This window comes from Garra rufa, chromosome 2 (assembly GCF_049309525.1).
Source record: "Garra rufa chromosome 2, GarRuf1.0, whole genome shotgun sequence".
Lineage (NCBI taxonomy): Eukaryota > Metazoa > Chordata > Actinopteri > Cypriniformes > Cyprinidae > Garra > Garra rufa.
The window spans coordinates 47,331,343-47,355,969 of NC_133362.1; the positions used below are offsets into that span (position 1 = coordinate 47,331,343).

General features: G+C 39.0%; 1 pseudogene; it reads right to left on the reverse strand.

Annotated features, from left to right (window-relative positions):
• LOC141325546 (nuclear factor 7, ovary-like) overlaps positions 1-21,593 on the reverse strand; it is a 22,644-nt pseudogene extending 1,051 nt beyond the window's left edge.
• Positions 21,594-24,627: the final 3,034 nt, after the last annotated feature.

Here is a 24,627-nt window from a genome sequence, read left to right on the forward strand (position 1 = left end):
AAAACAATCAACAGATAGTCATAACCGTTTTTTTTTTTTTGAATGATAAGAGTTAATATAATGTATTTTAATAAATATGACAACATTATAACTACATTTTTGGTAACACTTTATTTTAAGGGTCCAGAATAATGCATTAGTTAAGCATTAATTAACGGTTAATTTGTTCACAGTTAAGCATTAGTTAAGCACAACACACTAGTAATTAATGACTAATTTAACAGTTTAAGGTTCCAAATGATGTATTAGTTAAGTATTAATAAACTAGTAAATCACGATTAAATTGTTCACAATTATGCATCAGATAAGCATGAACACATAATAAATAATGATTAACTGAAATATAGTAAGGGCTTATTAGCCACTATTTACGAATTATTAAACGTTTAAAACACATAAATAAGCAAAAATAAATAACAAAAATAAGCTAGTAATTAATAAACAACTGAATGTACAGTAAATACATGTTAGCCATTATTACAAATTAATAAGCCATTATTATTTTAATATTTTTGTAGTGATGTAAATATATTCTGTGATTTACCATCTATTAATTAACCGAATAATAAACTAATAATTATGTTTAATTACTGCAGGTTTGCAATTATATATGGCTAAAATAGTGTAATAAGGACTATTTGATGCATCAGGTTCTACAGTTCTAATGTTAAAGTTATATCCACAATTAATTATGGCAATTATTGAGTGATATTCAAGTTTATTCACCAGAATGAGCCAATAATTAAGGCTAACCTGCCATTAATCAGGCATGTGATTGGCTAAGGACAAAAAGCAGGAAATATACTAAGACAACCCCTAGATAATCCCTAATAGCTAACAAATACAAGTAAATTAATGTTAATGCAGCTTAAACATCCTGCCATAGTGGAAAATCACTCAAAATCGATCATCTAATCCAGGGGTCTTCAACTAAAACGGCTCGAGGTCCGGTAATGAACCCTGCGCACCAGCCGAGGTCCGGACAATTTTTTTTTTTTTTTTTGCGAGACCAGGGTATCTGCAGCATATTTTATCTTAAATTCTACACATTTAAATACTTTTTTAAAGACCTGAACAAAATTTAATTAATAAATGAATAAATAATTAAAATGACTGAAAAAGCATGATTTACAATTGAGATGCAGATTTCACAAAACAAAAAAGATTTCTTAAATTATAAATTCACATTTCAGCCTTCAAGAGTCCTTCAATTCTTATATTAATTTAAACAATTATTGTCAATCAAGTATTATATTAATTAACATATATTTTATTTCCTTAATTGTTTAAATTTGTATAACACATGATCTTGTCGATCCATCAGATAACATTTACAACTCTACGTGTTTGGTGCTTAAAACCATTGACTGATTTGTTTACATTGGTCTTTTTGACAACAGTAGACGTACGAGCTGATTAAAAATGTCAGATTATTGTCTTCCAGCAGGAGGCGCTATCAGAATGATACACAAAGCAGCGCCGCAGCTGACTTTGAAACGCGCAGCGCTCATATTTATTCAATGGATAACCTTATAAAGTTCCATCGTAATTCTTGCCTTTCAATCCCCACATTTAAGACCACCTCAAATAATTAAGACTTTCTTAACCCCTAATAACACTACAGTCATCAATAAAAATGAAGAGCTTTATTTCAAGAACCGAATTTCAAAAACCCTTAGCCTACACAAAATACGTTTCTTTTTATTTTGCAGAAGAGAAATATTAGGGAAGTAAATTAATATCAGCATATGAAGTATAATCGTCAATCATTGTCTCTTAGAGAATGTGCACATTAGATGCTGAAAGCGCTGTTTTTACTTTCACTTTAATATATGCAGTTTTCACGTTGCTTGTGTGATATCCATTGTCTCACCGTCGTGGTTTAAAATATAAATATGTATGAAAATACAGTATAAAAATTATATTTACAATATTTTGCGACGTAACCCCAAAATAATGCATTTTCCATCAACGTTTTTCACTCACTGAAAGCTACATCTGCCGATCTCTGCTCTCCTCACTGCACAGATTGCACCCAAACGCTGACCGTAGTGTGCTTGATATAAATGTATTTATTAGAAATAGCGTTTGGCATTTTTTTTTATTATGTCAAAAGCTTTCACGGTCGGCATGGACGCATCTTGCGGTCCGGAATACTTCGCCATCCGCCATTTGCGAACGGTCGCAAATACCCCTGCAAACAAGCCAGCACTGGCCCTTTACAGGCCCACTTAGGGCTAGCCTAAGGGCCCACAGCGGGCTGCCAGCGCAGGGCCCATGAGAATTTGCTCATTGGCAAAACGTTGGCCCCTTAGCGCTGGCCCTGCACGGTCAGCCCTCATTAAGCCCCCAGGAAGCCCTCACTAAGCCCACACAGGGCCCGCACTGTTAATCTACAACAATAAATCTGTTTCACTACTTTTCAGCTACTTTAACTTATTCTATACATCTGAAATGGATGCAGTCACCACATAACTAATGTCTGAATTGTCAAAAAATGTACAGTAGTCAAAGGGATTTCAAATCAATGTATTTATTAATTACAAAATATAAAACATTCAATTCAGGTCAATAAAGATAATTTAACACGCTGAAAGGCACTAAAAATGTTCTATACATATATAAAATAATTCAAATCAATGTATTTATTAATTACAAAATATAAAACATTCAATTCAGGTTAATACAGGTTAATAAAGATAATTTAACACTCTGAAAGGGACTAGAAATTCTCTATACAAATATAAAATAATAAATAAACAAAAATAAAAATACTGGTAACACTTTATAATAACGTTCAGTTGCAAGTCATGTAAGTGGTTAGTTAATGATGAACTAATCATTTACAAAACATTCATAAATGATTAGCAAGTGATATACTAATATTTTCGTATGCTTTGTAAATTCCATTGCAAGTCATTTACTAGTGATTAGTAAATGATTAACTAATTATTTATGAAACATGACTATGCGTTCATAAATGATTAAAAAGTGATATGTTAATTATTGTATGTATGTTTTGTAGATTCAGGTTAAGTCGTTTACATTTGATTAATGATTAGCTAATCAAAGCATATGCGTTTCATAAATATTTAATAAATTGTTATTTTTTTGTATGTATGTAGCAATTAGAGGGAGCAGAAAGTGTTGTAAATGCCTTAAATACACTAACATATAATTTGTAACAGGTAAGTTACAGTTATCAACACAATGATGTGTAAAGCATGTATAAAGCATTTTCAACACTTTCTGCATCCCCTAATCTAGTGTAAACTATTCATCACTTGTAAATATGTTACACATCATTCGTAGATTACCACTTCAAGAATCAATAAGGCATAAGATCAACGAATCGTACCCATGAATGATGTGTAACACATTTACAAGTGATGAACAGTTAACACTTTAGATTAGGGGATGCAGAAAGTGTTGTAAATGATTTATTCATGCGTTTAGACATCATCTATAACAGGCGTTGAACACTGTAGTGTGTAGTTAGTGTAGAGTGTGTACTGCAGGGTATAGACAGCTGTCTTCTCTGAAACACATGGAGTCTTTAACCACTGTGCACCTGATGTGAGCAAAACATACACAAAAATGAACCAATTTATTAAACATTTATGAAACGCAGTCATGTTTTGTAAATGGTTAGTAATCATTAACTAATCAAATGTACTGTATATGAAATAACTAAATCGAAAAAACATACATAAAAAAATGAACATATCACAAAAATGAATATTGGAAAGTACAGAATTGTACTCTGAAGGCACATTTCGTAACGCAAAGTAAACGGGCCCCATTTTATGAATCTTAGTTTTTGATCCAAGAGGATTTGTTGTTTCCAAATCATCAAAGTATAACTGAATTTGTAATGCATTGGGATGGTTTCGGTGAATAGGATGTTTAGAATAATGAACACCATCACAATAATCATATATATACTCAAAAAGGAAAAATCAGAGTAAAGTTGGCTTGAATACTGAAGATTGCACAGCCGGAAGAATTTAAAAGTCTGTCTACAGCACAGGTCAGGCATTTAAGATCAAGTGCAAGGGCAAAAGAATCATTCTTTGCCACAATTACGTACTGGGCTCCATGTCCTAGAGAACCGATGGAAACCAACTGCGACTGGGCTGACTTCAGGGACCCTTTCATGGATTCACTGAGCAAGGTCGTCACATTGGTACCAGCCTACAGAAATCAAACAAAGAAAAGCATCAGAAAATGTTGCTGTATGAGAGGCAATGTTGTTTATCACAAGCTAACACAGTAAAAAAAAAAAAAAAAGCATACCGCCGCTTGCTCCAACAGGTCCGAGACTGCAGAGTTCATACAGCATTTACTGCCAGCAACACTTCTCCCAGATGCTGTGGGTGGAAGAAGATGAATGAGGATCTTCAACATAGTGTAGCACAGCTCATCTTGATGAAGTGAAGATGCAGATCACATGCAAAATTTATTTTATCATGAATTGAACATTAAAATTTACATTAAGTTTTCTAATTTAAACTAGGTTTAGAAATGTGTGCACATGCAACAGACATTGAGGCAGAAAATCATACCATCTTGCTGATTGTTGGCTTCCTCCAGCAAGTGTCTGATGTCCTTTTTCTTCTCCAAGGATGCTATTTCCTTGAGCTTTGGAATTATGGTCCCTTCCAATTTCCGGATAAACATGTCTTCTTTCCCATCTGTGAGCTTGGAAAATTCAATTCCATCTTCAATGCAAAAAAAAACAGAAACAAATAAATATCAATATTACAATCATGAATTACAAGTTTGTGTAAAGTTCTCTTTTAGTTGAACATGTATATTACCAAGGCAGGCATGTCAAGAAATCTGGGATATTCCTTGAAGATTTCAGCAAACGTTGGGGATTTTGTCGCTATCCATCTCCTTTGGTAACTGAAGGTTTGGTCAATTGCAGTCTTTATTGATGATGAATTCTCTGGTGACGGTCGCATCCTCTTTATCAGGGTCAACCACTCACTTGGCACTGTTTCTTCTGGACTTGGCAAAGAAGGTTGCAGTGTACAATGGCGACGTTTCAAACTGTACATTTGCTGGTTCGGTTGAAGCTTCCGTCTGATGTTCCACGGTCTCATTTCTATGAAGCCACTGTTTGATGGCCCATCAAAAAAAATGCTCCTGACATGGGTAATGCAAAAATAGAATTAAGCTGGATTCAAATATACTTGAGCAGTTTACATTCACATTGCTAAGTAATTCATTTTATAATGTAAAAACATCCTTACGTGTCCCTCATTTTCACCAAACACGTGAATCCTTAACAAGGGGAACAATGACACAATCTCCTTTGCTAGTGCCAGCTTTTCTGTACCAGATGGATAGCTGAAAAAAAAGTTCAATAAAAAATGTTGCAAAAATGGCTCTAACACAAACATTATCAAACACAAAAATATAACATACATATATACATATATATATATATAAAACACTGGTACTTTAGACTGTTAAAGTTATACTGTTAAAGTTATTTATTAAATTAACCTTATTTACTATGTATAACTGTTTTAGTACGTTTAATTTATTTAAATAACGTTACAATGTAATTTAATTTGCAAACAAATACACCTTACATCTTATAAACAACCACATATACTCACAATCCATGATTCTCAACAAGGTCACTGACAGCAACCTTAACAAGAAACTTTCTTGAGGAAATAGACAGTGTCTTTGTCTCTTCGTGTTCTCTCAGGATTGTAGGGGCTTTTTCTTCAAGCAGTGTAAGCAATCTAGTTGTAGTAGTATCTGAAGACAGTTGCAAGCACCCTGTTCAAAATTGTTAGATTAACTAAAATTTGTTCCTCGACATCCATTATCTAAATAAAAAAATAAAATAAAAACATTTATAGACCGGACAATGAGAAAACAAATAACAGTGCATAACAAAAATGTACATTTTAAATAGTCGGTGACTCGTCAGCTAACGTTAGCACAAAATGGCGCGCAAGGTTCATTACGTTGTTTATGAAACATTTCATTGTACAGTTAATTGTAAAGGGACGGGGAGGTTATGAGTTCATGCTTAACGTTCAATATAAGTATCTTTCGCTTAATATGTATTATCAATTCTGCCAACACAGCTTTACAAAAACCGTGCCAAATGCGCTAGCTTGCGGGCTATAGAAGAGGACACTTAGTTAACAGGCCAGCCGTGTATTTGCGGCACGAAACATGGAGACAACATAATAAAAAATACAACAACAACTTCTTGGACTACTAATACAAAACAATCGTTAGCAAGGTGGGGGAAAATTACTACTATATAAGTGTTTTAATTATTTTCACTTACCTGAGGCAGACGGTCGCATTATCTGACATGATTGACAGAGTGACAGTTGAAAAAGAACGTCACTGCGCAGGCTCGCCGTGCGTGCGGCCGTGCGCGCCGAAGCTCTCGCAGCACGTATTCCCGAAATCCAGTATTTTCACCCGCGCACCCAAATGCTTATTTTATATTGGCAACATGATAAACTACATAAATACAGTATATATCGCCTTTTGACTTTGAAGTGTGATTTTATTTTATTTTATTTTAATGTGTTATGAATTTTCCTTGTAAATATTTTAAAAATGAATGTATAGCCTAAAGTTAAATTTATAATCTCCGCTGTTGTTTTGAGTGCTGTAGACAATGGTGTGAAAAACAACTATAACGGATAAACATTTATTTGACTTGACTGAGGTGTTATTAGTCATGTGAACTTGTCTTTTCTTTCAGTTTAATGCAATTTTTATTGTTGAAAATGTTTAGCTATATTAGAATGATATAAATGGCATTAGGCCTATACGTCTATGGGAAATTGTATAAAAAACAGACAAAAAGAAGAGAGAAGTTTCTAAACTAACTCTGAGTGATGGATATCATAAAAACTAGTTATAACTTCTTCATATCTCTGTACCATCAATAACTTTACATTTTGACCTTCTAAAATAAATTGAAAGGATCATGCGTTGTCCTGTAGACACAATCCAATGCAAATAACAATTTTTTTTCTTTTTATTCCTTCTAAGCAGAGTTATTATGGAAGGTTTTATTGAATTTCACATTCAATTTTAAAATCAGCCAAAACTTAATGAAAGTGGGCTACCTAAACAAAACCTGCATGGGCCCAAAGGTACAAAAGCTGAATGGGCCCGAACGGGCTGGCCCACAATGGGTCATCATGGGCTTAATGTGGGCAGCCCGCTAGTGTGGGCTGCTCACAGATAGCCCGCGGTGAGCCCAAAGCTGTGGGCCTCGCCTGGGCAAGCCCGCACTGGGCCTGTTTAGGTTTGGTGTGGGCTGGCACTAGCCCACTGTGCCCGCAAAAAGCCAGCATGGGCCCCGCAGGGGCATGTTTGCAGGGACGTGACATAGGTCACATTTTCAGGTCGAAAAATCCGGAATTCCGGATTAATCCGGAAAAATCACATCCCTGATTAATACAGTACTAATAAAGCCAATTTGACCCCCTATTCTGAAGTGAAAGTTATATCCACATTAATTATGGCACTTATTGAGTGATATTCAAGTTTATTCACCAGAATGAGCCAATAATTATGGCTAAACTGCCATTAATATAGTACTAATAAAACAGATTTGACCCCCTATTCTGAAGTGAAAGTTATATTCACATTAATTATGGCAATTATTGAGTGATATTCAAGTTTATTTACCAGAATAAGCCAATAATTAAGGCTAACCTGCCATTAATACAGTACTAATAAAGCCGATTTGACCCCCTATTCTGAAGTGAAAGTTATATCCACAATTATTATGGCACTTATTGAGTGATATTCAAGTTTATTTACCAGAATAAGCCAATAATTCAGTCTGATCTCATTGTTTATGGGTATTTATACGTTTCGTTTAGATTTAGATTTTTTCTAGCCCCCTTAACGTACCCCCAAAACGAAACCGATTTTATAGCAATTGCAATTTTATAATTTTATTAATAAGCGATTTTGATTTTTAGCCTTCTTAACCTACCCCCAAACCTAAACCTACCCATTTTATAGCGAATATAAAAGCATATAAAACGTAACTGACCAAAATATGCAGAGAAATTGCCATTTCAGTAAGAATTTGCAATAAACATATTTTTTATAATCCCACTCCTACCTCTAAATCTAACGTTAACCATAACTCTCTCAGTACAGTAATAAAGAAAACAAAACATGACAGACTTAAAAGTGCAATCACAATCATCAATTTATTGCAAAAATATCAACAGCCGTACCAAAAAGTAATCCAAATGACGATGCATTTGCAGCCGCAGACAGTCCTCTCTGGCAGAATGCAGTAGGTTTGTTTGAGGTGCTGGCCATATTTTAAATTGATAATCGCTGAAAATAATATCCATATTAGTGTCCTGATCCACTCCGTGATTGCGCCCGCGCATCATTCATCTCACCAGAAACACGTCATGTCGTAATCTGTGACGAAGGCAGGCGAGAACCAATGAGTGTTCGATTTTCCTGCCGTAAAACCTGTTGTTTCTTAATGCGGCAATATTTGAATTTGAAAAAAATCACTTCAGCGGGGGTTTATTGCTGTTGCTGCTGGACTCGCTGCTCGGGATGGAGATGAAGATCGCCGTATAAAGGTTTTAATTTGGGTCTGTTCCTCGCAGTCGTATGGATTCTGAAGATCTGAATTAGCGCAAAAATAAAATCTTTTCACTTTGTAATTATGATGCGTGTTCAGTGTATTTTATGGTTCTGTTGTTAGTCGCAGGCAAACGAAGTTAATATTACATGAATGCTTAAACGATTGCAGAAATGTATTTGAGTTTAAAGTGTAGGCTTGCTTAATATTATGTAGACCTATTCTTGGAAACGAGCTGGCAGCAGAAATCACACAGAACAGTATGAAATGTTATAATTTAATATAAAGTAAACGATTCAACTATTTTATAATGCAAATGAAAACATAAGGCAATTGGTATGACAATTAATAACAACAATAATAATGAAATTAATGCCGCAATTTCAGTATTCATAAGGATTTGTTTTTAGGTGATGTCAAAACGTATGTATTGTACGTTAAAATGCTAAAAATGCATATGTATTTGTACGTGTAGATGCTGTAAATACGTCAGTATTATTATTGGCTCATTCTGGTAAATAAACTTGATTATCACTCAATAAGTGCCATAATTAATGTGAATATAACTTTCACTTCAGAATAGGGGGTCAAATCGACTTTATTAGTACAGTATTAATGGCAGGTTAGTCTTAATTATTGGCTTATTCTGGTAAATAAACTTGAATATCACTCAATAAGTGCCATAATTAATGTGGATATAACTTTCACTTCAGAATAGGGGGTCAAATCGGCTTTATTAGTACTGTATTAATGGCAGGTTAGCCATAATTATTGGCTTATTCTGGTGAATAAACTTAAATATCACTTAAGTGCCATAATTAATGTGGATATAACATATATTTACTGTACATTTAATTATTTATTTTTTACTAGCTTATTTTTGTTATTTATTTTTGCTTATTTATGTGTTTTTAAACGTTTAATAATTTGTAAATAATGGTTAATATGCCCTTACTATATTTTCAATTAATCATTATTTATGTATGTGTTCATGCTTATCTGATGCATAATTGTGAACAAGTTAATCGTGATTTACTAGTTTATTAATAATTAACTAATACATCATTTGGGAACCTTGAAATGTTAAATTAATCATTAATTACTAGTGTGTTTGTGCTCAACTAATGCTTAACTGTGAACAAATTAACCGTTAATTAATGCTTAACTAATGCATTATTCTGGACCCTTAAAATAAAGTGTTACCAAAAATGTAGTTATAAATGTTGTCATATTTATTAAAATACATTTATATTAACTCTTATCATTCAAAAAAAAAAAAAACGGTTATGACTATCTTGTTGATTGTTTTAAACGCTACTTTTAACTAGTGCTTATATATTTCTATTGTATGCATGAACATTTTCACAATGGAACTTAACTGACTGCTTAATAAATACTGTATAGTATACACTGTATACTGCCTACTGTATTTACTTTTTGGATGAAGTCTTTCACATGGAACTCATTATTAGGAGTTGTATAATTGTTCATAAATTTATTTCGGGTCTGTTGCCATAATATTTTTGCTCTCTTACTCACCAGCAAACCGTGGGTGTTCTCTTTACACACTCTTCCTACTCTTTCACAGAACTAGTATACCCTTTGGTTCCATTTGTAAGAACTTATTTAGAACTTTGTTAGAAATTACTAAAGATGCAAAGTTTGGTGTCACCATGTACTTTTAAATCTTTAATTTGTGCTGTTAAATGAAGATTCAAATTTCAAATGCTTTTAAACACAGTTGAGTCAAAAGTTTACAAATTTTGCAAATTTCGCAAAATAAGAGGGATTTTACAAAATGCTGTTATTTTTTAATTAGTACTGACCTGAAAAAGATATTTCACATAAAAGATGATTACATATAGTAGAAAATAATAGTTGAATTTATAAAAAATGACCCCATTCAGAAGTTTACATATGCTTGATTCTTAATACTGTTTTGTTACCTGAATGATCCACACCTGTGTTTTTTTTATTTAGTGATAGTTGTTCATGAGTCCCTTGTTTGTCCTGAACAGTTAAACTGCCTGTTGTTCTTAAAAAAAATATTCAGGTCCCAAAAGTTTTGTTTTTTGGAATTAAAATGCTGAAAAACCAAAAAAAAAAAATGTGGGACCTAAATGATTATTTCTGAAGAACAGCGGGCAGTTTACCTGTTCAGGACAAACAAGGGACTCATGAACAACTGACATATTATTCCATTTACAATTCAGTAGATGTTTTTATTCACAGCAACATACATTGCATTGAAGATTAAATTTTATCAGTTCATTCATTTTCTGGGAGTCGAACCCATGACTTTGGTCTTTTTTTCCGCTATGCTTTACTATTTGAGATACAGGAATGCTTGAGAAGAACTGTAAACTCTGTTGTACCCTACTCAGTTTTATTTGCATACAATGCTAAAATCTGTAAATATTCCTCCATTTTTATTGAAAGATTGACTAAACTTACTGTTATGGACAATGTCCTGCATCTTCTTCCAGACTCTGAATGGCAGGTTTCCCAAGTAACGTGGCACATGGATCAAAACTCCAGAAGGCGTCTGTGGATCTGGCTGTGAGATCTGAACTCTGGAAGAACATTCGGTAGTCAGAAATGCAGAGGCTTTGGGTCAGAAGCAGAGACCAAAAACACCAGCAGACCACTCACCTTTCCATCAAGACTGGAAACTCCTGCAGAACAAACACACAATTTATCATCATGAACTCAATCATCAATCAATCAATCAATCATCTAAAATCAGACCTTTAGAAAGCAGATGTCATTAGCTTTCATCATCTCCTCTGTGTCTTTGATTGTGTGTGAAAGATCTGAGATGTGTCTGTTCATCTCCTCCAGTTTCTCCTCCATCATCTGCTGCTTCTGCTTCTCTTCCTCCCTCAGTACAGTGATTGTAGCTTCTTCCTCATCTCTGAGAAACTGATGAAGCTTCTCAAACTCCCGTTTAATCTGCTGCTCTGTGTGCTTAGTTTGAGACTGAAATCAAATCACATTCACTTCAGTTATCTTCACACAGAGAAGGTTTCTCAGACTTTTCAATCTCAAGCCTTGGTAAATGTGTTGCAATTAAATGTTAATATTAGTTCTGTACTACCTTTTGTTGATGACTCTACTACCATTCTAAAATGTCTTGAAAAGTCACAATGTTACATACACGTTAATGAGTTAGAGTTGTGAGTCTTTATAACTAAATATTACAGCTCCACTCAGGATTTTACAGCCAAAACAATCACCAACGATTGTGGTTTATACTGAGCTGTCATATGCAGTTAAATAAGCTCTGGCCTCACGTAGATGGGAGTTTTACTTACTCAAAACTGTTTTAAAGGGCAGAAAGAAAAATGATTGGTTTACAGATTCAACCAATGAAACAGAAGCGGGGCCCAGGAAATTTGGATGTGTGTGTCACGTGAAAGAAGGAGGTGGTCTGGGTCCAGATGCAGGTAAGTAATTTTAATGAACAAAAAAAACAAAATAAACAAACAAAAAAACACGGCACAACACGACATATACTGAAACACTAAATAAACAAAACCAAGAACACGATCAAAGGCCAGGGATTCAGAAACACAGAATACACGACAAAACTAAAGATAATGCAGACAGGATGATGAGTGGGAAATGAGAGTTCCCATTCAGTCTGTCCACTCGGTACAACACATTACTATGGGATATCGCGCTCCTGCGCCGTATGCTGAAGACACTTATAAACACGCCTGAAAGGCAATTAACACATAACGACGTGGGCGGGGCTGCCTGCCCACAGCATATAAATGCGGTCGTATGTGTCATTACCTTTGTTCTTCAGCTCTTCACCGTGCTGCTAGGACACATCACGCCACATTCACAAGAAGAAACCCACTGTGGTGATCCTTGTTGAAGCTAAGCAACAGACAAACGAAGAAGAGAGTTAGTAAACTCGCGTTTAGCTACGGCTAACACGGGTTAGATAACCCTTTTTCGAGTAGTATGTCACAACATAGTAAAGATTCCCACACCTGTCCCATGAAATGTGGGTACTCACTGTCCGGAAAGGATACCCACGAGCACTGCCCGGTATGTCTGGGGATTGTCCACGCCAGGATGGCTCTCTCCAACCCCGGGGCATGTGCACACTGCCGACGGCTCCGGCGTTCCATGCTTAATCGGCGTGTGGCGTTGGTGGAGAGTGTACTTGGAGGGACAGTGGCCAGTCACGGTCCGCTTCTATCCTCGGACGCTGATCCAGAGGCGGCGCTGGCCGTCTTCGGGGAGGCCGTTGGGGACTGGGGCGATCGTGTGGAGGCCGAGGAGATCGGAGGTATCCCGCTGATGGCTCACGAGTTCGATCGGGAATTTGGCGGTCGGGATGATGACTCTGTCTCGCTGGAAGCGGGCGAAGAGTTTTCTGACGACGCTTTTCAGGCAGGACAAATAACAGCTTCCCCCTCGCTCTCCGAGGTGGCGGGGGGTAGCGAACCCGGTGAAGATCCCTTCATGAGTCTCTACCGAAGAGCGGCTGATAAATTGTCTGTGGATTGGCCGGCCCCGCCTCCGGCACAGAAGAGCTCGCGCTTTGGGGGGTTTTACCTTTCTCCTGTGCAGACAGTGGTGAGGACCCGCCTGCCGCTTTATCCAGATTGTGTAGCGGAGCTCACATCTTCATGGCCAAAACCCATGTCATCTCCTCCTCCAGAGCCGGGCGCAGGCAGGTTCACAGACCTCGAGGGGGCGGGAGAAGCGGGGCTGTTGTCAGCTCCTCGGATGGAGCATTCTCTGGCCACATACCTGGCGCCCACGCAGAACAGCGGCATCGCGGGTACCCCCACGCTCCCGACGGCCCCTTGCAGGTTCTCCTTTAAACAGCTGGGCAGGATCTACGGCGATCAAGCCTGCGCGGCTAGAGCGCTAAGCTCTATGTCTTTACTACAGACATATCAAGCCATCTGCCTGGGAGAGCTGAGTGATGCGATGTCAGCGGGGAGACCGTGCGACGCGCTTATGGGAGAAGTGTGTTCCACGGCCGATTACATTCTGCGTGCAACCCGTAGTACGCTGGTGTCTTTGGCTAACCTTGGCGAACCTGCCAGAGAGGGACCGGAATGCGTTTCTCAGCGCGCCGATCTCCCCGTCTGGGCTCTTTGGAGAGGGCCTCGGTGCATTTCAGGCAAGGTTCGAGGACTCTAAAAAACAAGCAGAGTGATTAAAAGGTTCGATGCCAAGGAGGTTCGACAGACCGGCACAGTCGGCTTCTCACCCGGGATCTAGGGTGTGTTCACGGCCCCCACCAGCCAAGAGGCCGGCGGCAGCGACAGCATCAAGGCCCAGCGCTTGGGAGTCAGGGCGGACGCGCACGCAGCCTAGACAGCAGGCGGAGCCGAGGAGGAGAGATCCGCCCCCGGCGAAAGCGGGACATTCCTCCACGAGGAAGAAAGGCCAGTCCGGTCCCTAGCCTGCAGAGGAGGGAAGAATGTGGGCACGGAGGCAGCCACGTTCTTCTCTCTTCACAGAGAAACACCTGCAAGAGAGCGGGTCCAACTTTAAGTTAGTTTTCAATAAAGAGATTTTGTGTTCAGCATACAATGCCTCATGTGTTGATTGGTCAGCAAAATCAAAATGTGTTAGAAACACTAACCTCGCAATCGGCCCATGTGCCGACAGAAAGGGAAGATGCTGTGGTTTGTCATATCCAACATCAAGAACGAATGAATGCCGGGATTCCCCGAGTAATGACGGGGATCCTCGCTGTCTGCCTCGAACAGTGGCGCGCATGCGCACCAACACCATGGGTTCTTCGCTTGATTCAGTGGGGTTACAGGCTGCAGTTCCTTGCGCGCCCCCCCTGTTTCGGCGGAGTAATCGCAACTTCAGTGTCAGAAAGGGGTTCCCCAGTCCTAAGGGAGGAAATCCATACTCTCCTGGGAAAAGGAGCAATTCGAGTTGTTCCACGGGAGAACAGGGAAAAGGGGTTTTACAGCCGTTACTTCCTCCTCCCGAAGAAAGGCGGGGGCGTTCGACCTATACTGGATCTACGCAGGTTGAACGAACACCTCAGATGCTTCAAATTCAAGATGCTCACAGTGCGCCAGCTTCTGTGCTCTCTGCGTCCCCAAGATTGGTTGGTATCGGTGGATTTGACCGATGCGTATTTCCACGTCACGATCCACCCAGGACACAGAAAGTTTCTGAGGTTTTCCTTCGAGGGGACGGCATACGAGTTTCAAGTCCTGCCCTTCGGATTATCCCTGGCTCCACGGGTCTTTACGAAGTGTGTGGAGGCGGTGCTGGCGCCGTTACGACGTCAGGGCATGAGAGTGTTCGCCTATTTGGACGATCTACTCCTGGCCGCAGACAGCAGAGAGCAAGCAGTATTGCAGACACAAATACTTGTCTCTCATTTACGGGCTCTGGGTTTTCTAATAAATCTAAAAAAGAGCTCCTTGGTTCCGAGTCAGCAGATTTCATATCTCGGTTTAGAGATAGATTCCGTACAGAACACAGCTATGCTGTCGGTATGAAGGGCGGAGGATTTTCGCAGCTGTCTGGCCCACTTCCAGTTGGGCAAGCGGATCCGTTTCCGTCTAGTGTTGAGACTGCTGGGGCTCATGGCCTCGATGATAGCAGTCATCCGGCTGGGACTCCTCTTCATGCGTGCGTTCCAGAGATGGGCACTGAGCACGAATCTGAATGCCGTATGGCATCTGAACAAACAGGTGAAAATTACGCCAACGTGCCTTCAGGCTCTTGCTCCCTGGAGAAACCCCACCTTGTTGTCGAAGGGGATTCCCCTAGGCAGGATTACGTCACTTATAGTGGTGTCGACAGATGCGTCACTACAGGGATGGGGAGCCCTCTGCCAGGGGAGCCCGGCGAGAGGGGTGTGGTCAGAGGATCTGAGGCAGCGCCATATAAATTATTTGGAGCTGCAAGCGGTTTATCTGGCACTAGAACATTTTTCCCAGCGCTTACGAGGCAGACATGTGCTAATCAGGACCGACAACACGACTGTAGTGTCGTATATAAACAGGCAAGGAGGTACCCACTCTCTTCCCCTGTTGCAACTCGCACGAAAGCTTCTGATATGGAGCAGCGAATATTTAGCATCGCTCAGGGCAGTGCATGTCCCAGGCCATCTGAATGCTGGGGCGGACATGCTGTCCAGGGGCGGTCCACAAGCCAGGGAATGGCGCTTGCACCCACGTATAGTAACACAGATCTGGGAACGGTTCGGCAAAGCTGCAGTGGATTTGTTTGCGTCAGCAGAAAACACGCACTGCCCGCTGTTTTTCTCGATCACAGACAGGAGTGCGCCGCTGGGTGTAGACGCCCTGTCACATGTATGGCCCAGGACCCTGCTGTATGCATTCCCACCGGTGGATCTGATACAGCCCACTCTAGATCGGGTGCGTCAGGAGGGTCTGTCTCTAATTCTGGTCGCACCTTGCTGGCCAGCAAAGACGTGGTACGCGGGGATCATGACGTTGCTGTCGGGTACTCCGTGGTGCCTCCCCCTGCGGAACAACATGTTGTTGCAAGCAGGGGGACAGATTCTGCATCCTCAGCCAAGGCTTTGGGCTCTGTGGGCTTACCCGCTGAGAGGGAGAGGCTGATGGCAGCGGGACTTCCTATCAATGTGGTGGCCACGATCCAGAGCGCTAGGGCGCCATCGACAAGAGGGCTTTACGCGCTGAAGTGGCGCATTTTTGAAGAATGGTGTGGCCGTAAATTCCTATCACCGTATCAGTGCCCGATTGCTGAGATTTTGACTTTTCTGCAGGAGTTGTTTGAAGGGGGCCGCGCACACTCCACGCTGAAAGTATATCTAGCGGCCATATCAGCCTGTCATGAGGGCATAAATGGTGCAGTGCCAAGTGCGCATCCGCTGGCCGTTCGATTTCTTAAAGGGGCACGACGTCTGAGGCCCGTTGCAAAGTCAATGGTACCTTCTTGGGATTTGGTTCTCGTTCTGGAGGCCATGTGTGAACCTCCTTTTGAGCCGCTAGATTCCCTAGATCTGAGGATGCTATCGTATAAGACGGCTCTGCTGCTGGCGCTAGCATCAGCGAAACGCGTGGGGGATCTGCATGCGCTGTCAGTGCATCCCACATGCATCCAGTTTTCGTTGGATGGATCTAGGGTGGTGTTGCGTCCAAACGCGGCGTATACACCTAAAGTCTCGTCAGGGAAATTTAATGCACTCCCATTTGAGCTGCCCGCTCTGTCAAACATCTCTATTGATTCCGAGGAGGACAGGAAACTTCATGCGTTATGCCCTGTGCGGGCTCTACGTACATATGTGGAGCAGACACGGGCTGTGCGTTCTGCTGATCAGCTGTTTGTGTGTTTTGCCAACCCGGTTCGGGGGAGACCGCTGTCTAAGCAGCGCCTCTCACATTGGATTGTGGAGGCGATTTCTATTGCATACAGAAGCAGAGGTTTACCCCTACCTACGGGGGTGCGTGCACACTCGACAAGGGGTGTGGCTACGTCATGGGCGTTATTCAGAGGAGTGTCTATAGAGGACGTCTGTGCAGCAGCTAGTTGGGCGTCACCGCACACGTTTGTTCGGTTTTACAGACTGGACGTCACTGTGGCAACGGTGGCCCGGTCCGTGCTTACGGCAGGGGTTGCAGACCAGGGCCCGTCGCTCCCGTGAGAAGCATGGGTTATGTGGCGGTACTGGTCCCTTATCTTTGGTTCGGCGACTTAAGGGGCGTGATTATATGTCCCATAGTAATGTGTTGTACCGAGTGGACCGACTGAATGGGAACGTTGTGTTATGCATATAACTACTGTTCCCAGAAGGAGGGAAACGAGGTACAACACACCTGGGCCCCGCACAGTCGGAGGCTCGGTGAAGAGCTGGACTGAACAAAGGTAATGACACATACGACCGCATTTATATGCTGTGGTCAGGCAGCCCCGCCCAGGTCGTTATGTGTCAATTGCCTTTCAGGCGTGTTTATAAGTGTCTTCAGCATACGGCGCAGGAGCGCGATATCCCATAGTAATGTGTTGTACCTCGTTTCCCTCCTTCTGGGAACAGTAGTTATATGCATAACACAATGTTCTTATAGTCCTTAATAGTGAGCAGGTGTGAGTGATAATGACATCTAGACAGGTGATAACAATTAGGAAGTGCAGTGCAGGGAACAGCGACCTCAGGTGGCTGAGGGAAACCCCACAGCCCAGATCGTGACAGTGTGGAGGAAATACTTCAGACAGAAACGTTATTGACACTTGGTGGGAGGCATTTAAGAAATTTATTGCAAAGTAAATGTTTTTACGATATTTTATGAGAAAACAACAACAACAACACAACAAATCTAACATTTTCTGAGATAATTAGTGGAGAAAGATAAACATAATAAATAATTATCTAAATGTCAAATCGAATGCAGTTTCATTCAACTGCTTCCAAGGCTGCTTATGGGATAAACAGAGTAAAACATGCTTTTCCAATGCTACCGCGATGTCTGCAAAACTCATTCAAATATCTATTAGCATTAGCGCTGCTCTCAGAGTAGGAGTACTTAAATCTGTATTGCTGTTATTTTTACTGAATAATGCGTTGCTCTCGGGGAAGGAATAGAGGTTTTCACTGGTCCAAAACTTTGTACCCAAACCTGAAGAGACCCGTAAATGTGCTGCACAGAAACGGACTATTTGAAAGTGGAACCTGAGCCAGTCCAGACCCAAAAAATGTCTTAAAATGTACTACACAGAACCGACACAGACCCAAACCATTATTCAAAAGTTGGACCCAAAGACACAGACCCGACTACTCCCGATCAGCACATATTGCACAGCAAACTATTATTAAAATTCAATAAATAAGTTGCAAAAAGAAAAAAATTCTTGGCTTACCTACTGTTAGTAGCCTTCTCTCTAACTGCAATGCGTACAATCCTCCTTGCCAATATATTTTTTCATCCATGTTAGGCTTTACCTCTCTTTTGCCGACTGAGAGCCTTATTAATCCTCTCATTATTTCAGCTTCAAAAGTCTACTTGGTGTCAGTAGCTGCGTTTCCATTACAGATTTGCGCAAAAGTTTAGCGTTATTTTATAAATGTCGATTAAAAAGTTTTGCGAAATGACAATGTTATGCGACTGAAACATATTTTGATGGAAATTAATTTTTGTGGGATTTTGGCTATATATTAAAATCAATTATGACCTGTAAATGCGGAAAAAGTTTTGCGAGGTATTCCATTTTCAAATTGCCTGAAAACCACCTCATGTGAGCGTAAAAACTTTTTTGCGATATATGCCAGTTTTTGTGCAATTGACGCATTTCCATTAGGCGTATTTTCAATTTGCAATTTAAGCAGCATTTCCATTACAGATTTGAAAACTTTAGCGCTATTTTATAAATTTTGATTAAAAAGGATTGCGAAATGACGGTGTTTCCATTAACCAATGTTATTTTTTTCCTCTCTCGATATGTCATTGCAATAGATTGTTGTGGGATTTTGGCTATATTTAATCAAATTTGACCTGTAAATGCGAAAACAAATGTTTCCATTGCTGTTTTGCGAAATATTCCTTTTCGAATTACCTGAAAAACCACCTCATGAAAGCATAAAAACTTTTTTTATTTTTGCGATATATGGGAGTTTTTGCATTTTCATTAGGTGTATTTTCAATTCACAATTTCAATTTGCGCAATTTAAAGTGAAATGGAAACGCAGCTACAATCGATGACAGATGACTAAAGTACAACAGCTTTTTAGAGCTAAGATTACGAGATTCAATTATTTAGAGAATAGCGTCGAAATGTTTAAAGAATTAAAGTTGTTGAAATTAAAGTTACAGTGTTTTGGAGAGAGGGCTGGCACAAAATGCGGCATCGGCATCTCACAGCAGAAAATTTTCTGCAAGAGCCAATCATGATTTTGTCTGAGCTATGCAAAATTAAAGAATTCAGATTTTGTCATTTTATTTGTATTATCTTATTTTAGTGGATAGAATCAGTATGTTTTAGGCTAAATTAAAATAAATTTAAGCCACATATCCTTGCAAGTCACACCTCATTGATGGTATTCCTTGGCAATACCATCTCACAGGACCTGAAGTGGGACATTCACATAGACTACATTGTGAAAAAGGCCCAGCAGAGGATGTACTTTCTCCACCAGCTGAGGAAGCTCAACCTGCCACAGGAACTGCTGAAACAGTTTTACTCTGCCATTATTGAATCCGTCCTCTGCACTTCAATTACCATCTGGTTCAGCTCAGCTACCAATTCTGATCTCAGAAGACTACGTCGAATAGTCCGGACTGCTGAACGAATCATTGGTACAACCCTCCCTACCCTTCAAGATCTCTACTTATCCAGAGTACGAAAAAGGGCTGCCAAAATTACTCTGGACCCCTCACATCCAGCACACTCGCTTTTTGAACTGTTACCATCCGGTCGGCGCTACAGAGCACTGAGCACTAGAACGACCAGACACCGAAACAGTTTCTTTCCTCAGGCAATCCATCTCATGAACACTTGATCGTGGAACATACAACACTATACACTCTTTATTCATTTTTACGTTATTTATTTAATCACATACTTACTTCCATTCAAATGTCTTTGCCATTTTTGCACATTGTCTGTCTTGTATACTTGTATATTGTTCTTTTTATAATATGTATCGTCTTGTCACAGTCATTCTGTAGCACTGTGGAGCTTCTGTCACAAAAACAAATTCCTAGTATGTGTAAACATACCTGGCAATAAAGCTCATTCTGATTCTGATTTTGATTCATGATTTTCAAATTGTCGTGATAGAAAGGACTCTCTTTTTGTTACTTTCCTGCTTTAGCCTGTTGTAAGCAGCTAAATCTACTACTTTAAGCAGCTTAAGGATGCTGGACGGTGCTTTTTTATGGATGTGCACGCTTGAATTACTGTTAACTGGAATGCCCACTCAAGATTAAAGATTAAAATGCTCACTGTTGTAGATTTATTTTACTGTTACCGTTCTTCATTTCCGTACAGTCAAGAATCCAAGAAAACAGTTAATAAATCCACCAGTCATTCACCTATAAAATGATGTGGATAGCATGGTACATCCTAGCGTAGTTGTCAAAACTTAACGTAGTTGTCAAAAACTTAGAAATGGATTATCTTGTTTATCATGGCTTATGGATCACTACATGTGTGAATTTTGAATATTGAAATGAGATTCTGTGACACTCAGTTTGGGAATTACTAGTGTTGATCAAAACTGCTCACCTTGATTTGTTGAAGTGTCTTCACACACTTCTCTTTACATTCTCTCTGAGAATTAACTTGCTTTGTAAGAACTCGAGTTCTGTACTGAGCTCATCCTAGAAATGAACAAAGTGAGAATACAATATTGTACAAAAGAAAAAGTGTGAATAAACATTGTTTAAATACATGTTATGATTTCTATATTTAATGCAAGTTTATTTCTCGAGTAAATGTGAGAAATCTATTTGAAACAGGTTTGGCGGCTTTTGTGCAGAATGTATTTGTGTGGTGTATGTATTCTCACATGACTCAAGCGTTGTGAGCCAGTTTAGAAACAAAGATAAAAGACAAAAAGACAGTCAAATTCATTATACGGTCTTACCTTATATGATGAAACAACTTCACTAGTGGGTCTGACTGTGTGATTGGTGTGTTTCTGTGAAGTAAAGCACACAACACACGCAGGCTGTTTGTCCTCCAGACAGAAGAGTTTGAGTTCCTCACCATGTAAACTGCAGACCTCCTCAGACCCTGATAAATGTCTGTGAGTCTGATATCTTTCCTTTGGGATCGACTCACACAAGTTTTTTAGCACAAGGTTACATGGGGGATCATCTCTTGAGGATCTTCTCCTGCAGACAGGACACTCCCGAGTTGTCTTGATTTTCCAGAACTGTTGAAGACACTCTTTACAGACACTGTGACTACATGATAAAATAACAGGAGCCTTGAAGGTTTCATAGCAAACAGGACAATAAAGTTCTTCTACAGATGAATCCATTTTCACGGTTTGAGCTAAATGCATCTAAACTTTACTTTCACTTTCTGAATAATGGTTTCAACAATAAAGAACCACAAGAATCACAAACTTGTCCATTCAGAAACAAGCATCTCAAACATCCCTCTTGACAGCATTTCTTTCCACTGATTACTGATTCTTTATTGCTTTTGTCACAAAATTTGTTCACCTTCAGCACATGGATCCATACTCTTTATGACATTTGAAAATATCTCTTGCATTTGTCCTCGGAATAAAGAAAAATCAACTCTGCATCTTGTCATCCTTAAAACAACTTCAACCCAAGAGTCCTAGGAGAAACCACCTAGTGTTGACTGTAACAAAGTCCACTGAAGGTGAGCTGAATTGAACCAAAATGCAGGTTTTTATTAACAAATCTGAACTTAAAAAAAATACACAACAAACAAAGATACTTGATTTGAAACATGAACTAAACATGAGCAAACTTACCAACAGCGGAGCTAGACAAAGACAATGGAAACATGAGAGCTATTTATACACAGACAAATGAGCTAACAAGGAACACCTGTGGAACAAAGAACCAGGAACAAAGTTCAATGTGAATTTACATTTTAAAACAATTTACATTTCTGGAACATACTCACATGGATGGGAAGAGGCAAGTCTGGTGGTTCAATTCTGTGGTGTGTAGTTAAAGTGCAATATATGAATTATTGTGAATAGCATTTAAAATGATATTCACTTCTTTTTTTACAGAGACTGATGAGGAGACCAGAAAGTTAAAGTACGTATGAAGCTTGATTCCGACTTGACTGGGAAGAGTTTACTGGATATGAGTTATGTTCCAGTATGCATGGAAACAAATGCATTGTCTTCACTTTGTTTGATAAATGCACTGATGTTTTAGATACTATTTATAATGACATTGTTACACTATCTTTGTCTCTGTGTGTGTTTTAGTAAATAATTGGTTGGTTTTAATTGTATAGTAATGTTCTTCAGAGGATTGGTTTAGATGGAAAAGTATATAAAAATAGTCACAAAAGTAAGAATTTCGTTCAAAATTGGACAAAAATCGTACATTTATACCCGGCCTAATACGCCTACCAGCCATTACAAATTAGAATTTGTTGCTTCTTTATTTTTATTTATTTATTTATTTTATTTATTGTTATTGTTTTTTTTGTAATTTTTTTTTTTGACAATACCTGGATGAAATCACTTGCCGGAGATCAAAGACTGTGAGAGCTGATGTTGGTTATATTATTTAGATACATTTGTCTGTCTTTTATCAGATTTGTTATAATTTGTTATAATTTCTATTTGAGTTTGTCAATTATGAATAATAGGTCAAATTAAATTGCACGCAAAAACTGAGAATTGGGTGAGGCCAAGGGGCGGCTGCTGCAAATATTTGAATGGCTCCCTAACATGTATGATCTCACTCCATACGTTTGATACTTGAGAGCCCCGGTGACCACATTTATTGTTAATTGAAAAAGACAAAATCACTTATTGCTCATGGCTGTATAACATTTGTGTCTTTCACAATGATCACTCTGTTTTTGATGATCAGTCAATGCAATTTAATTTTACATTCAATATCTACACTAACATCTACAAACCTGATTTTTGGACAATTTTGCTGTTATAATAACCCATCCCTTACACCCTAACCCACTTCTAAACTTACCCATACCACTAAACCTGTCCCTAACCTTACCCGTATCCCACCTTAATAGAAGCAAAAGTGTTTTGCAATGCAATATGACCACATTAAGTACATTGTACTTATTTTTTATGTACATAATTGTACATAATTTAAGTACATATTAGTTAAGCCCACTTAATATAAAGTGTGACCCAAGTGTCTATAGAAATATATTACAAAAGCAATAACCGTGGTACTTTTTTGTGGTGGTGCCAGCTCAAGAACACAGAGCAGACTGTTTACCAGACTCTAGTCTTTAGTTACGACATTGCATTATATTTTGAAAAAAGATCTGTCAGTGTGATCATGAAGGAACTGTAATTATGGATACAGTTTTCTGTCCCAAAGCTTTACACTTGCTGCTCTCAGTACTGGATCAGACAAATACATTCAAGATCATTTCATAATACATGACTAATGTCATCGAAAAACAGTCATTTATGTCTTAAGTGAACATAAACTGTTGAAAAATAAATCAGATGTGGATCATTATATTGTACTTGTGCATTGACAAAAAATCTGCAGCTTGTGTTGGGTTGCAGGGTTGTCAAGTCATTTTCTTTTTTTTTTTTTGTTGAGTGTCTATTTGCATGCCTTGTTGACAGAGGCTATTTACACTAACTCTGCCCACCAATGTGTGATTTGGCTAGTCAACACTACTAAAGATTGCCAAACAACAGCTCCAGTAGTGTAGTCGTAGTCTTTTTGATGGAATCAACCTGGGTACGGATCTGCCTTTTGCTAAACTTTTTTCCCCTTCCTTTTCAAATCTCATATCACATCAATGCATTTATTTTCAATTAAAATGAAGGAAATAATCAAACAGTTGAAAATAAAGTATTGGGTAGGGTTAGGGTAGGTGTTAATGTCCCAATAAGGCGGCATCTATTTAATAATTTGAATTAAAATTATAATTTACACTCAGTATGTTATTATCCTTCATTATAATGAAGGAACTGTAATTATGGACAGTTTTTAGTCTTACAGAACAAGTGAAGTAATTAGGATGCCATTTTTTAGGCTGCTGTCCTGCTTTTCTGTAACTTTTTCTTTAATCTTTGAGTGTCCATCTGAGACTAACATCTACATAGTCAACATATAATTATCAGTCTTTCCAATTCCTAGTCTGGGAGAGTCACTTTGTTTAGTTTCATTTTTAATTAAAGACACCTGAATCAACAAGCCATTGTCCTTGCATTTATTTTAACAACAGCTAGGTGTGTTGAAACTAAACTCCACAGGAGCAAGAATGAGGACCTAGTTTAAGGACACACCTGTTTTACATACGTCACTCAAACACAGAAGCAGGAAACAGGAATCACCTGAGTTCAGGGAAAGAGAAAC